General features: G+C 44.9%; 1 protein-coding gene and 1 pseudogene across 1 annotated transcript in view; one reads left to right on the top strand and one right to left on the bottom strand.

Annotated features, from left to right (window-relative positions):
* The window catches only part of LOC132898481 (guanylate-binding protein 1-like), a 230,198-nt gene that overhangs the window by 174,256 nt on the left and 40,552 nt on the right, over nt 1-15,390 (top strand). The gene's annotated exons all lie outside the window — the stretch shown is intronic.
* Nucleotides 11,257-15,390, bottom strand: part of LOC132898477 (guanylate-binding protein 1-like) — a 22,621-nt pseudogene continuing 18,487 nt past the window's right edge.

Here is a 15,390-nt window from a genome sequence, read left to right as displayed (position 1 = left end):
CTTGAAACCCCTATGGATCACGTGTGTGGGAGTTGGTAGAAGTCAGAAGGATGCTTGACTTTGGAAGAGTACTTGGCGAGTCGTGGTGCTGTTGAGCATGGGGAAACCATGGCCTAGTGGTTAGGGCGTTGGCCTGTAGCTCAAAGGGTAGCAGGTTCAAATCCCACCCTAACCAGTAGGTAATGTCTGAAGTGCACTTGAGCAAGGCACCTAACCCTACACTGCTCCAGGTTGTAACCAACACCCTGTAATAACTGTAAGTCACTTTGAGCAAAATGCGTCAGCTAAGTCTAATGTAATGTATTGGTGAGTGTAATGTATTGGTTAGTGTAATGTAATGCTTCCAAGCATGATATGTTTGACTTTGAGTAATGGTGCAGGAGAATGGCAGCAGGAAATATGAAACAGTTGGCAGAGACACTGATTACAGGTGAGCTGCAGGTGTACGGTAGGTAGTGATCGACATTCTGTTCCTCATTACAAAGGAGCTTCTTCAGTTCGTCAGAACTTTGTCAAAACTGAAAGAGCTCCTTGGAATGAGAAGTGAAACGGACTGAGCAGAGAAGGGGTACGTTTAGTCTGGCTAGCCAGGCTAACAGGCCACTTAACAATATACAGTATACAAGTAAGGTTGGTATTTCCAAATAAGGCTATGATGGTGAGAGATCATGCTCATCTCTCGTCCCTTTCTGCTGCTACGCTCTCCTAGCTGGCCTAATCTGCTTGTGTAAATAAAACCAGGGCGTAGGGTTCAAAACGCAGTGGTGTTTAATCAAACAAGCCCATGTCACTTCGCTGTTTATCAGCCTGTATTGGCTACTTGAATTCAGCACAAAACATGACGCTCGCCAACAAGCTTTCTTCTGGGTCTGCTTTGGCCTGACATTCCTACCAGGATGCTGCGTTCCTCCTGGGAATGAGAAGTGAAACGGACTGAACTGGACTGAACTTGTTCTTTGTGTTTTAAGACATTTCATTCCACATTCCAAGGAGCTTCGTCCGCTCTGACAAAGTTCTGACGAACTGACGAATCTCCTCAGAATGAGGAAGGAAAGGTCCAGTTGCCTACAGGTAAACCCCTCAGGTAAACATCACCTGCATGAATGATAATCTTCACAGGTGTGGAAGGTGAGGTGAACGCAGGGGGCTGTTAGTGAGAGAGGCAGGGGGATGTTACTCAGTGAGAGAGGCAGGGGGATTCAAGGATTCAAGGTTTTTATGTCACATGTCGTCTTGTGCTGGCGCAACAGGCAGTGAAATGGATGTTGCGACTACTGCCTTTTCTGTAAAAATAATAAATAATAGAAAAAGATAGGAAAGGTTGAAAAAGACATGGCCTAAATATTTATAAAGCGGGTGGGAAGAAGCTCTTGCGTAGTCTTTCTGTCCTGCACTGGATTGAACGTACACGTTTCCCAGAGAGCAGCTTTTGAAACATATTTTACTCAGTGACAGGCAGGGGAATGTTCATGACACTTTAGCCTCTTTCTTCATGCAGCAACAAGCCCAACAAGCTGTGTGTGTGTGTGTGTGTGTGTGTGAGAAAGTGCAGTGTGTCCCAATACGTTTCGGAGCGAAGGGAAGTCCACACGTGTGTGTGTGTGTGTGTACATGTAAAATGGAAGTGCACACACACACACACACACACGTTTCAAATCCCTTCAAACGTCTCCTGAGGGTGGGAATCTTGCCTAATCTTGCATGTGTATGCAGTATTTTTCTCATACATTGAATATTGGCAGTCATGGGTAAGCGGTTAGGGTGTCAGACTTCTAAACCTAAGGTTGCCGGTTTGATTCCCGGCCCGCTAGGTTGGTGGGGAGAGTGATCAGCCAGCACTCACGCCCATCCTCCTCCATGACTGAGGTACCTTGAGCATGGTACCGTCCCACCGCACTGCTCCCTTGGGTTACTGCTCCCTTTTCATCTGAGGATGACAGATATTTTTCTGACAATGATGACTTTTCATCTGAGTACGACATAGGTTTTTCTGAGAATGAGTTACTTTTGGATGAAGCTGATACCTTTTCGTCTGAGTCTGACATGTGAGTCTGATATCTGACATATGAGACTGATATCTGACGATGTCCTAAAATGAACACCGTATAGGTAACGCTTCTTAATCTAAAGCAACTTACAGTTATTACTGGTTACAACTTGGAGCAGTGTAGGGTTAGGTGCCTTGCTCAAGGGCACTTCAGCCATTACCTGCTGGCTAGGCTGGGATTTGAATCTGCAACCCTCTGATCTTAAGTCCAACACTGGACCACTAGGCCACAGCTGCCCTCAGTTGGGCAATGCTGATCCTATACTGTAGCCCAGTACCAGTGCCCACCCCACAGATGCACAGACAAGCTGTATAGAAGACTGTTGATGATTAACTTGTAGGTATCATGCCGCCATCTTGTGTCAGAACTACAATTCCCAGTCCACTTCCGTGTGACCTACGTCACGCGTGGGCGGGATCATCTACGTCATCATACAAGGAAACATAAAACAATGGGACAACGCTTCCATCTTTGCTCTCTCACGTCTGGCTTCCGATGGATCTGGATGTATAAAGAGGCGCGCTCTCCACCCCAAAAAGACGTCTTCTTTCTTGCAAGATCCATCACTCAGCGCGATTTTCCTTCTTACCCTTGGCAAAGGTAAACTCTAGAGTCGCGCGATCTTTAAACTCAACCTGAGTTACAACCGGTTTACTTGCATTAGAAGTGACGTCACGACTGCAGCCCAGGCAGTTAAAAGTTAAGAAGCGATTGAATCCTTTTTAACTCAAAGCGCTGTGCATCTTATTCTGATCAGAGACTTTTCCTCACGAACGCTGAGGTTCGGACCAAGAACCCTCTGCTTTCCACGGGAACCACCCAAGTGCTCCGTTCGACCCGAAAGTTTCTCCGCCTCCATCACGAGCGGCTCACGTGCTCCCACGGCGAGGCCCGAGACTACACCGGCGAATAGTTCTTCATATCTTGCTAAAGGCAGGATTAAGTAAGATTTTGGCATTTGGGCATAATTAGGATAGTCTTAGGAATTTGCTTTTATTTGAAATAGTGTGAATTTAAACCCAGGTTTATTGTTACACTGTTGAACACGCAGCGTGTTGATTTATTTTGGTTCTATGTTCTCTCAATTGTTTAATAGATAGGCTGCGCATGCTTCTCTCTTTTATTCTTTACTACTAACATATAGTTCTCATTATTATACATCTTGATGTCATTAAGATTTCAGTGGATTCAGTATGGTTATGAGCTAGTGGGTTAGCTACAGCTTCGCTTTTGTCTGCTTAGCAACACAAAGCTAATCAAGGCCTACCATGTGCTCAGCAAGCCATCAGGCCTAACAAACACACTTTAGCTAGGCTATAGGGCCTTTCACAAACACATACTAGCAACACAAGGCTAATCTAGGCCTCCACCACGTGTAGTTAGCTACACGAGGCTAAACACAGAGCTAATCCTTTGTTCTGTTTAGATAACATTCTTTTGTTTAGCTACCAACAAGCTAGGCCTCCACCACGTGTAGTTAGCTACACGAGGCTAAACACATGGTCAAGTCCTTCACACTCCCTCTCTCTCTCTCTCTCTCACACACACACACACACACACACACACTTCACTGCTTGTATATATTGATTTATCTTTTTATCTTTGTATAATAAATTCATTTATTAAACAAACTGTGTTTATTTGTGTGAACAACATCTGAAGTCCCCAATTTTCTCAAAGAATTCAAAAAGGGTGCAAATGTTATATAATATGGTAAGTGATCTTAATAATTTGGAAATGTACCATAATTTAGCTGTTTGGTAATTTATTATTAAGCACCAGGATTAATGGTATGATTCACTAAATGATTCCCTAAATGATTCATTGAACGATTCCCTAAATGATTCATTGAACAATTCCCTAAACGATTCACTAAATGATTCATTGAACGATTCACTGAACGATTCACTTCAAATGAGAGTGATTCTATGGTATGATTCAATTCAAACGAGTCAAATTAAATGATTCAATGGGATTGATTCATTTTAATTATTGACCTTCAAAATTTAATGAGACTGATTTAACGAGATTGATCACTTAATATCAATAATTAACTGATTGCACCCACAGTTAAAATGGTGCCCCGTGTGAGGAGATTGGTTTGTTGACTTCTGGATTATTGTTCAACAACAAATAAACTATCAGTTTAATTCAGCAACTGCTAAGGTATATCCCCAGGTGTGTTAAAACGGATAACAGTAGTGTGATAACCATATCACCAATACTCATAACCTATTCAACTTAGAATAAGAGAGCATTTCCAAATATACCTTATTAATTACATAGTTAATTAATAATGATTAAATTAATAATTAACTTGATTAATTATCTAGTATCCAGCCTAAGTAAAATGGCATCCCCTCATGTCTCAAAAATGGAAGACAACGCTCAAGACGTGTCTCTCCTTGAGGTCATGGCAGACCTTATTCACTGCTCTGCCTCCGAAACGGCAAACATTAAGTATACGAGTGAGAGTGAATGCCAAAACAACATAGACAATTCAAACAAACATATGAGAGATCCAAAAAGAACAACTATTAGTGTCCAAGCGGCACTAGGTAAGCTATTCCTATCATACTTCCAAAATGCTGATTCAGAAATCAGATGCCTTTGCGGAGAGGTTGAAAGGCTGACCACCAGCAACGCCAAGCTGACAGCCGATAATAATGATTTACATAGGGAGTGTGAGCTCTTGAAGACCTCCCTTGATGATTGCACCAAACGGCTAGAGAAAGCCGAAATGGTTGCTAAGAGGGCTGCCCAGGAGCAGACCCCCCCAGAGCAGCGCAAGGGGCGTGAAAGACCCCCAACAATGCGCCAAAGCTCAGAGCGGGAAGAGGCGTCCGAACCGGACACCGTAAATGATCTGGTCGAGGACCAGACACCCCGCCAAACTCCATCAACTTGCTACTCGACTCCGTTGTCGTCTAGCCAGGATGGAGCCGCCCTGCGCTCATCCCGAGCCCAGGCCTGTAGCACACCTAGGTCAGTGCGCTTCAGTCTCCCTGATCCATCTTCAGATGAATCAGACTATGAATCTAGTGCGAAACGGGAACAACACCAGAGTAGCTTAGATAGTGAGTGCTCAGAAGAGCCGAGAAGGTCGCACAAGGACGTGCACCAAACCCTTCGCTTACGGCAAATTGACCTACTTGCCAAAGATGTCGAACAATTCGATCCCGACAATCAAAGAACTAATGTAAATAACTATTTACGAGAAATTGATCGATGCCTGATGGACCTGCCGAACGCCACAACACGTGAAAAACTTAGACTAATTTGGAAGACCTCCAGTAGTAGCGTTCGTGCCTTTTTAGAGACACTACCCCCAAACATTCGCGATAGTTATTTGAAACTTCGCAATTACATGAGGGAAGAATATGCGCCATACACGGACGAAACCTCCGCGATATTGTGTGCATTACAAGTCAAACAAAAACGGTCTGAGGCGCCTCGTGAATATTACAGACGGCTACGTACTGCCTATTTCCAAGGTAGTAGCGCACCAGGTTTGGAAGAAGATAGAGGTTTCATATCTCTCTTCTTACATAACCTCCACCCAAGCGTGCGGACCCATGTCACACTGACGTGTCGACAAGGTCACTATTCGATGAGGGAAATTAGGCGACTAGCCCAAATGACCTGGGAGACCATCGTCAAAACCGCAAACGGAAACGATGATGACCCCAGAGTCCTTAGCCTCCAGGGTGAGGACAAGCCCCCGCTAGCCTTAGAAGGAGGTGAAGCACCGAAAGGGGGACCCACCTGGAAAAATTCCGGTCCAGCCCGATCCTTGCCGAGCCATCACAAGGGTGAGTGGAAAAATCGACAAGGTAAGGCCAGGAGGGACCGAGGGCGAGTCCACAGTGACTATGGCAATCGCCCATCACATGAAAAGGGTCATAGGGAACAAAACGGTTGGCAGCAAAACCGTCATCCCCGCTCTGACCAGAAACGGCAGAAGCGTTCCGACCGTAGCTCTAAAAGCAAGGGTAGAGACGACCAACACAGTGACTCAGACCAACCTGGTGAGTTCCACTCAGAGCTGGACTCTTTAAAAGCCCAGTTGGCTGAGATTAAAGAACTGTTACAGGAGACGTCAGACCCCTCAACAGATAAAACAAAAGAGCCCAAGAAAAATGGCAAAAGGCCATTCACTGGCATGACTAGGCCAGGAACCACGGGTATATCTCGTGAAAGGGGGAGGAGATCCCTCTGAAACAGCAGGCGAGGGTCAGGATGTAGGGCCCCCCCTGGTGGCGAAGGCAAACACACAAAACGCACCTCTCATGTGCGCTAAAGTCTTCACCACCATTTCTCAGACACACGGCTCTCACAAGGCGACCCAATCCCAACCAAGCCCTGCGACATAAACTTAGTCAACTTCACACAAAACAAAACCCCACAGTCGTTGAATCCCACAAAATATGCACAAACCCGTTGCGACGAGATCAGTGCGAACACCGATCAACCGAGCGCCACGCGAGATCAAATTTCTGAAGAACTTCAGTTCATGTCTTTGCACACCGAGTCCGGTGTCGAAACACCTGACATCGCGACTCCCCCTAGTGGCAAAAATCTCCCTCTATCCATCGACACAGACACCCATTTCACCGCTGGTGTAATGGCTGCGCTGTGGAACATGTTAGGCGTCAAGGCGAAATTCCATATCGCGTACCACCCTCAATTTTCTGGTCAGGCTGAACGAGCCATTCAAACCGTTGTGAACATGCTGCGAAAGTATATCACAAACCATGGTAAAATTTGGGACGTGAAACTTCCCTTGGTGCTAAGGGCCATTCGGTCCACCCCTCATTGCGCCACTGAAGTCACACCCTATGGGATGATGACTGGGCGAGAGTCGGTTCTTCCCCCGCATCTCCTATACAAACCAGAGGCCATGAGCATCGCGATTGCATACACCGCACATCAATATGTCGCCGTCCTACGATGCCACCTACCGTCAACCTTTACAGGTGCCCAAAAGAATCTCGATTCGAGAGTAGAAGGACACAAAGCCTACTACGCCCGAATCTCAGAGAAGTTCCTACCACCCTGGTCGAGACCTTTCGATCGTGGGAAAACCGTTCCCCGTCGCGTATCACATTAGGATATCTAGGCCTAATCAAATGCTTTCATATCGATTTCCATGATAATCGAATCAAACCTTTTGAACAGTCCTCACTCCAAAAGGGGGTGGACGACAGCTAGGCCCATCCTGTCCACTTAGCTTGTACGCATCACTCAACCATAAGCGTACACTAACATTCCCGGTCAGACTTCACCAACACAAAGAAGTAACCCTTCAGTATAACATGGTAGATAAAATACTAAAATCCGCTATTATTACTAGTGTGTATTCATCGCAAATACACCTGGCGTATAGTCTTGGCAGTGCTATCCTCACTTTTGTGAATCCACAAAACTTAGAGATGTGCACCTTCACGAAAGACATCCACTGGGTCTGCCCAGGCAACCCATACATAACACTACACACCTAGCTAGATAAAGATGGTCTGTGTCCCCGACAGCTAGCCGCAGTAGCGCACGCTTTCTAGCCAGACCCCCCACTGCTATCACCTTCCCAGAAGATTAGGTTTGCCAACCCAAACACTAATACTTCTTTCCTTCCTTCATTTCTTCTCTTTTCTTGTTTTTTTTTTATGCATAAGAAATTGAATACTACATGTTTCATGTTCAATGTTTAATTTTTTTGATGTGGTTTTGATCTAGTTAGTTAGATAATGATTATATGCCCAAAATGCCCATAGTGATTATATGCCCAAAATGCCTCTGTCTCCAACTGTCTTACTGGAACTCACAAGTTTACACAGTCTTCACAGGACACCATGGACTGTGCAGAGCAACTCTACCTCAAGGACTATGGACACGGCGATGATACGATACGGTGCTCTCAGTGCTACGACTCCGTCATACCCCTGAGACCAAAAGGGGGACTGTAGGTATCATGCCGCCATCTTGTGTCAGAACTACAATTCCCAGTCCACTTCCGTGTGACCTACGTCACGCGTGGGCGGGATCATCTACGTCATCATACAAGGAAACATAAAACAATGGGACAACGCTTCCATCTTTGCTCTCTCACGTCTGGCTTCCGATGGATCTGGATGTATAAAGAGGCGCGCTCTCCACCCCAAAAAGACGTCTTCTTTCTTGCAAGATCCATCACTCAGCGCGATTTTCCTTCTTACCCTTGGCAAAGGTAAACTCTAGAGTCGCGCGATCTTTAAACTCAACCTGAGTTACAACCGGTTTACTTGCATTAGAAGTGACGTCACGACTGCAGCCCAGGCAGTTAAAAGTTAAGAAGCGATTGAATCCTTTTTAACTCAAAGCGCTGTGCATCTTATTCTGATCAGAGACTTTTCCTCACGAACGCTGAGGTTCGGACCAAGAACCCTCTGCTTTCCACGGGAACCACCCAAGTGCTCCGTTCGACCCGAAAGTTTCTCCGCCTCCATCACGAGCGGCTCACGTGCTCCCACGGCGAGGCCCGAGACTACACCGGCGAATAGTTCTTCATATCTTGCTAAAGGCAGGATTAAGTAAGATTTTGGCATTTGGGCATAATTAGGATAGTCTTAGGAATTTGCTTTTATTTGAAATAGTGTGAATTTAAACCCAGGTTTATTGTTACACTGTTGAACACGCAGCGTGTTGATTTATTTTGGTTCTATGTTCTCTCAATTGTTTAATAGATAGGCTGCGCATGCTTCTCTCTTTTATTCTTTACTACTAACATATAGTTCTCATTATTATACATCTTGATGTCATTAAGATTTCAGTGGATTCAGTATGGTTATGAGCTAGTGGGTTAGCTACAGCTTCGCTTTTGTCTGCTTAGCAACACAAAGCTAATCAAGGCCTACCATGTGCTCAGCAAGCCATCAGGCCTAACAAACACACTTTAGCTAGGCTATAGGGCCTTTCACAAACACATACTAGCAACACAAGGCTAATCTAGGCCTCCACCACGTGTAGTTAGCTACACGAGGCTAAACACAGAGCTAATCCTTTGTTCTGTTTAGATAACATTCTTTTGTTTAGCTACCAACAAGCTAGGCCTCCACCACGTGTAGTTAGCTACACGAGGCTAAACACATGGTCAAGTCCTTCACACTCCCTCTCTCTCTCTCTCTCACACACACACACACACACACACACACTTCACTGCTTGTATATATTGATTTATCTTTTTATCTTTGTATAATAAATTCATTTATTAAACAAACTGTGTTTATTTGTGTGAACAACATCTGAAGTCCCCAATTTTCTCAAAGAATTCAAAAAGGGTGCAAATGTTATATAATATGGTAAGTGATCTTAATAATTTGGAAATGTACCATAATTTAGCTGTTTGGTAATTTATTATTAAGCACCAGGATTAATGGTATGATTCACTAAATGATTCCCTAAATGATTCATTGAACGATTCCCTAAATGATTCATTGAACAATTCCCTAAACGATTCACTAAATGATTCATTGAACGATTCACTGAACGATTCACTTCAAATGAGAGTGATTCTATGGTATGATTCAATTCAAACGAGTCAAATTAAATGATTCAATGGGATTGATTCATTTTAATTATTGACCTTCAAAATTTAATGAGACTGATTTAACGAGATTGATCACTTAATATCAATAATTAACTGATTGCACCCACAAACTAATGCTTCTGTAAGTGAAGCATTCAGTGCTGATGATTAGATGATGCTTCTGTAAGTGAAGCATTCAGTGCTGATGATTAGATGATGCTTCTGTAAGTGAAGCATTCAGTGCTGATGCTAGGAGGACAATGTTGGTGCCACAGACACATCATATGAAGCTTTTTAAGCCAAAGCGACTTACAGTTATTACAGGGTATTGGTTACAACCTGGAGCACTGTAGGGTTAGGTGCCTTGCTCAAGGGCACTTCAGCCATTACCTACTGGCTAGGGTGGGATTTGAACCTGCTACCCTCGGCACTACAGACCAACGCTCTAACCACTAGGCCACCCTACTGTAGATAACACATTGTCTTTTCCTTTTCCACATTTTCTATACTATTGTACTATTGCCGGCCGTGAAAGGTTGTAGCTCCATTGACTCCTCTTCATTCTGGACTTGCTCACGATCGCCCCTAACCCCCCCCAGCCAGAAACTAACTGCAGTACCACCTGGAAGAGTTGAAATAATAATACAATCTCCAACAGAAAAAAAACCTTTTTTTAATGTAATTAATTCAATGATGAAAGGAACAGTCTATGATGGCTATGATGAATCCAAGTCTCTGACAAATCTTGCTGTGGCATAGTGGTTAGGGAGTTGGACTTCAGATCAGAGGGTTGCTGGCTCAAACCCCACCCTGACCAGTAGGTATCCAAAGCGACTTACAGTTATTACAGGGTATTGGTTACAACCTGGAGCACTGTAGGGTTAGGTGCCTTGCTCAAGGGCACTTCAGCCATTACCTACTGGCTAGGGTGGGATTTGAACCTGCTACCCTCGGCACTACAGACCAACGCTCTAACCACTAGGCCACCCTACTGTAGATAACACATTGTCTTTTCCTTTTCCACATTTTCTATACTATTGTACTATTGCCGGCCGTGAAAGGTTGTAGCTCCATTGACTCCTCTTCATTCTGGACTTGCTCACGATCGCCCCTAACCCCCCCCAGCCAGAAACTAACTGCAGTACCACCTGGAAGAGTTGAAATAATAATACAATCTCCAACAGAAAAAAAACCTTTTTTTAATGTAATTAATTCAATGATGAAAGGAACAGTCTATGATGGCTATGATGAATCCAAGTCTCTGACAAATCTTGCTGTGGCATAGTGGTTAGGGAGTTGGACTTCAGATCAGAGGGTTGCTGGCTCAAACCCCACCCTGACCAGTAGGTATCCAAAGCGACTTACAGTTATTACAGGCTATTGGTTACAGCCTGGAGCAATGTGTGGTTAGGTGCCTTGCTCAAGGGCACTTCAGCCATTACCTACTGGTTAGGGTGGGATTTGAACCGGCGGCACATTGAACCACAGACCAAACCTCTAACCGCTAGGCCACGGCTTCCCCTGACACAGTACTGTATATGACTGCTGGGAGTACAAACATGTACATGTGTTCTGATGAAGGGACTGAAGGACAAGGCACACTGACAAAAACAGATACTGAGGTTTGATAAGAGGATTGTCCTACATTTTTATTACATAAGCAATCATGTATTACAGCTTCCTGAGAAAAGACTTTACGGAATGTCTTAGTCGTGAAGACAGCTGTATGCCATTGCCTTACATAAGACATTATTACATCGACATAACAATCGACGGATTTCAATGCATTAAGGTGAAAATCATTAGATCACATTTGATAATCGAAATGAGAATTTATATTACATCATTAACAACATGAGTCACTACTGTAGATGGCATTGCATTTCAGTGCATCAAGAAGGCACAATGACGTTACCTCATTTTACATTGGTATAGCAATCATTTTATTGGTCTGAATAAATAGTAATATATAGTGGAGCACCCCCATCCACCCCACACACACACAGCAGTTTTAAATGATAAACAACGACTAAAATTTATATATGTATTTGTATTTGAATATACTGTGTAGTTCTTCAATGTCGTCAATATACAGTAGTTTGCAGTACATGATAATACCGCAATTATTGACATTTTCATATATTACTTACACACACACACACACACACACACGAAAACAGTATTTTCATATACTGAAAAATATAATCACTGCCAAATAAATAATAGCCTCTTCTTCCTTTATTGAATACTACATCCTCCTCTACTCCTCCTTGGAGGAGGTGCAGCAGCCTGCCTATGTATCTGCTTCTGCTGTTGTCTGAGGGAGGCCATGTCCTGCTGGTGCCTCTGCTCCTGCTGCTGCAGCTGCTGCTGGAATTGGTCGCGTCTCCTCTGCGTCTCCTCATCCCACCTCCTCCTGCTGGCCTCCAAGTCCCAGCACATCGCCTCCGCCTTCTCATCGAAACCCATCTGCAGCAGCCGCTCCTGCACACGCACACACACGTTACACATGCACACACACACACGTTACACGTTACACATGCACACATTACACACACACACACACACACACGTTAGACATGCACACACACACACACACACACACACACACACGTTACACATGCACAGGTTACACAAACACACACGTTGCACATGCACACATTACACAAACATAGACACACACGTTACACACACACACACACCTGTTCCCGTAGCTTGGCGTCCATGGCGCGCTGGTTCTCCTTGCGCTGCTGCTCCATGTCGTCCTCCATCTTGACGAGGAGGAGTCTGACGCGCTCCTCGTTACTCCTCTTCTCCGCCTCCATCTTCTCCTCCAGCCACCGGTGACGCTCCTCCCCAGCTCGCACCTCCTGCTCGAGGAGCACGCCGCGCTCACGCTCCTCTACACACACACACACACACACACGTTATAGATGCTCCTCCCCAGCTCGCACCTCCTGCTCGAGGAGCATGCCGCGCTCACGCTCCTCTACACACACACACACACACACACACACGTCATTATCACACACACACGCTCCTTAGACTGCTCCTCAAGAGCCTCCTTCCTCTCCTGCACACACACACACACACAGACAGACTCACCCCAGATCTCTCTGTCCTTCTGTCCTAGGGTTTGATCAGCATGCAGGATGAAAGCGGACTCCTCCTTCCTCTGCCGCAGAAACTGATCCAGCACCTCCTCAGCCTGGAACGTGAAAACACACACACACATTATTTTTAAATACGCACACATACATACAATATGTACACACAATGTACATACACATTATTTGTAAGCACACGCACACACAGTGTTGGTGTGATTCTAGACGGTGTCACCTTGACTCCTCCGCGGGTTTGGCAGGTGTATTTGTGTACGATGTCCTCCACGTCCTGGCTGAAGAGCTGGTAGCCTCCCACGGTGGTGTAGACTCCCTGTTGCAGTTTGCTCCTGAGTCCCTCAGACAGACCAGCCAGGATCTCCTCACACAGGCGCGCTGACGTCTGCTCGTTCTGCTGCACGAAGCTGCTAAACACACCATTGATGGACTCCTGAAGTGCGCACACACACACACACACACACACACACAACTCAGAGTCGTCTCTTCACTCAGCTGCAGGAGGCGTGGCCAGACTAAGACCATACGAGCCGTGTTTTCTTGACAGCCTGTTGACGTCCTCATGTCCTGACATCTACAGTCTTGAGGTGGTGAAGTACTGTACCTCCAGAGTACTACATAGTGTCAACGCTTCACAATTTCATATGTGACTCCTTTGTCTTTTAGGATCTGTGCATACGTCAAGACTGGCATCCTTGTATGGTAACTTTATAGAATGGAGGGAATAACACATCTTAAGACTTCAGAAAGAAAAAATGCTGAGAAGATGGTTCCCAGCTTTTCTATTACTGTCTTGAGGACAATAACGAGCAAGAACCCCCCCCATCCTCTCTATTAGATATTTACTTAAATAATCCTTCTTTTGTATAAGTATGTCTTGAGTCTTGCCTCTATGTAATTTGATTGCTATGTTCAATAAAAACTAAGTTAAAAAATGACACAAATACATTACACTTAGCTGACAGGGTATTAGTTACAGCCTGGGGTTCAGTATCTTGCTCAAGGGCACTTCAGCCATGCTAATGATGGGATTTGAACCTGCAACCCTCCACTCTAAAGACCTACTCGCTAATCAGTCGGCCATAGCCACTCCAGTGATATGCTAGCCAGGTGATGATACTACCTACATCAAGAGTCTGCAGGTGTTGCTCTGTAGTGGCTCTACAACCTATGGTCTATGTAAGCTCTAGTGTGGTATTACCAAAGATCTTCTATTCTAACAAGATACCGCACTAGAGACGTTAACAACGGGATGAAATGTTTCACCAAACTCCTTACTTCTGGTTTCCTAAAAAGGCATGGACAAAACATAATATATATTTTACATTTATTACAATTATTATTATTATTCACACCCTGTACCGCTATGCTGTACATCTAGTTACCTCTAGTCCTGATGAGCAGCTATGGCCTAATGGTTAAGGAGGTTGTCTTTAGATCAGAGGGTTGCAGGTTCGAATCCCACAGTTACCAGTAGGAAGGATGTGTTTCCCTCCACGTCATGAAGTACCTCTGGAGTCTTGATGTTGTGTACTAGATTACCTCTAGATTCTTGAGGTGGTCCCCCTGGTCATCTTTGAAGGAGCGCTTCATGAAGATCTCCACGGCGACCGTGTTGAGTCGCTCGTGCTCCAGGTTGAGGTCCTTCAGGTAGATGGGGAAGTAGATCCTCAGCTGCTCCATGCCCGACTCGTACATCTCCAGACCCTCACGCACCGCCGCCTCATTCTCGATCTGCGCCATGGCGATCACAGCGTTCTCCAGACACGGGATGCCCCCACTGGATATGGTGTCCACGTACGACCTCACCAAATGGCTGAACACTACAGGTAGCCAAGAGGGACAAACACAGCAAATGACTTTGCCAGATGGCCAAATACTACGGGCAGACACAACATACAATTAAACCAGACGGTCAAAGATTAGAGGTAGCCAAGAGGGACAAACATAACATACAACTTCAATACTACCAGCAGGCAAGAGAGACAAACATTACACTTAGCTGACACTTTTTATATCCCCGAAACGCGGTGCATCGGGGATATTATGGTTTCGCCCTGGCCGTTTCCGCCGCCGCAGATATTTTGCGATAACCTCTGAAAGGGTGGGTGGATTTACACCACATTTTGTGTGGTAACACTCTATAATAGGTAGATGAACTGATTACATTATGGAGGCCAAGGCTTTCAAGATGGCCGACTTTTCAAGATGGCCAACTTTTTGTTTGCCCCATAACTTTTTAAAGTGTGCATGGATTTGCACCAAATTTTGTGATATGCCCCAAATGTTGTGTGGTAGCACTCTACAATAGGTACATGAACTGATTAGACTACGGAGGAAAAGGCTTTCAATATGGCCGGCTTTCAAAATGGATGACTTTTTATAATTAATTTTAAAACGGGTGGACAGATTTGCACCAAATCTTTCAAGCTTACACTCTATAATAGGTACAATACATAAACTGATAACGTCTTGGATACCGTAAGCCATTACCTACTGGTTAGGGTGGGATTTGAACCTACAACACTGTCCTGTCTTCTTTTTCCACTACTACTACTACTATTACTACTGGGCCAGCCTAGTGCCTTTAGTTTGGTGGGTTGCAGGTTCAAATCCCACCCTTATAATGGCTAAACAAAACCCTTTAAAGGCTCAGCTA

The sequence above is a fragment of the Neoarius graeffei genome, chromosome 14 (genome assembly GCF_027579695.1).
Source record: "Neoarius graeffei isolate fNeoGra1 chromosome 14, fNeoGra1.pri, whole genome shotgun sequence".
NCBI lineage: Eukaryota > Metazoa > Chordata > Actinopteri > Siluriformes > Ariidae > Neoarius > Neoarius graeffei.
Note: the sequence above shows the minus strand (reverse complement) of the source record. Positions and strands in the feature narration are given on the sequence as shown.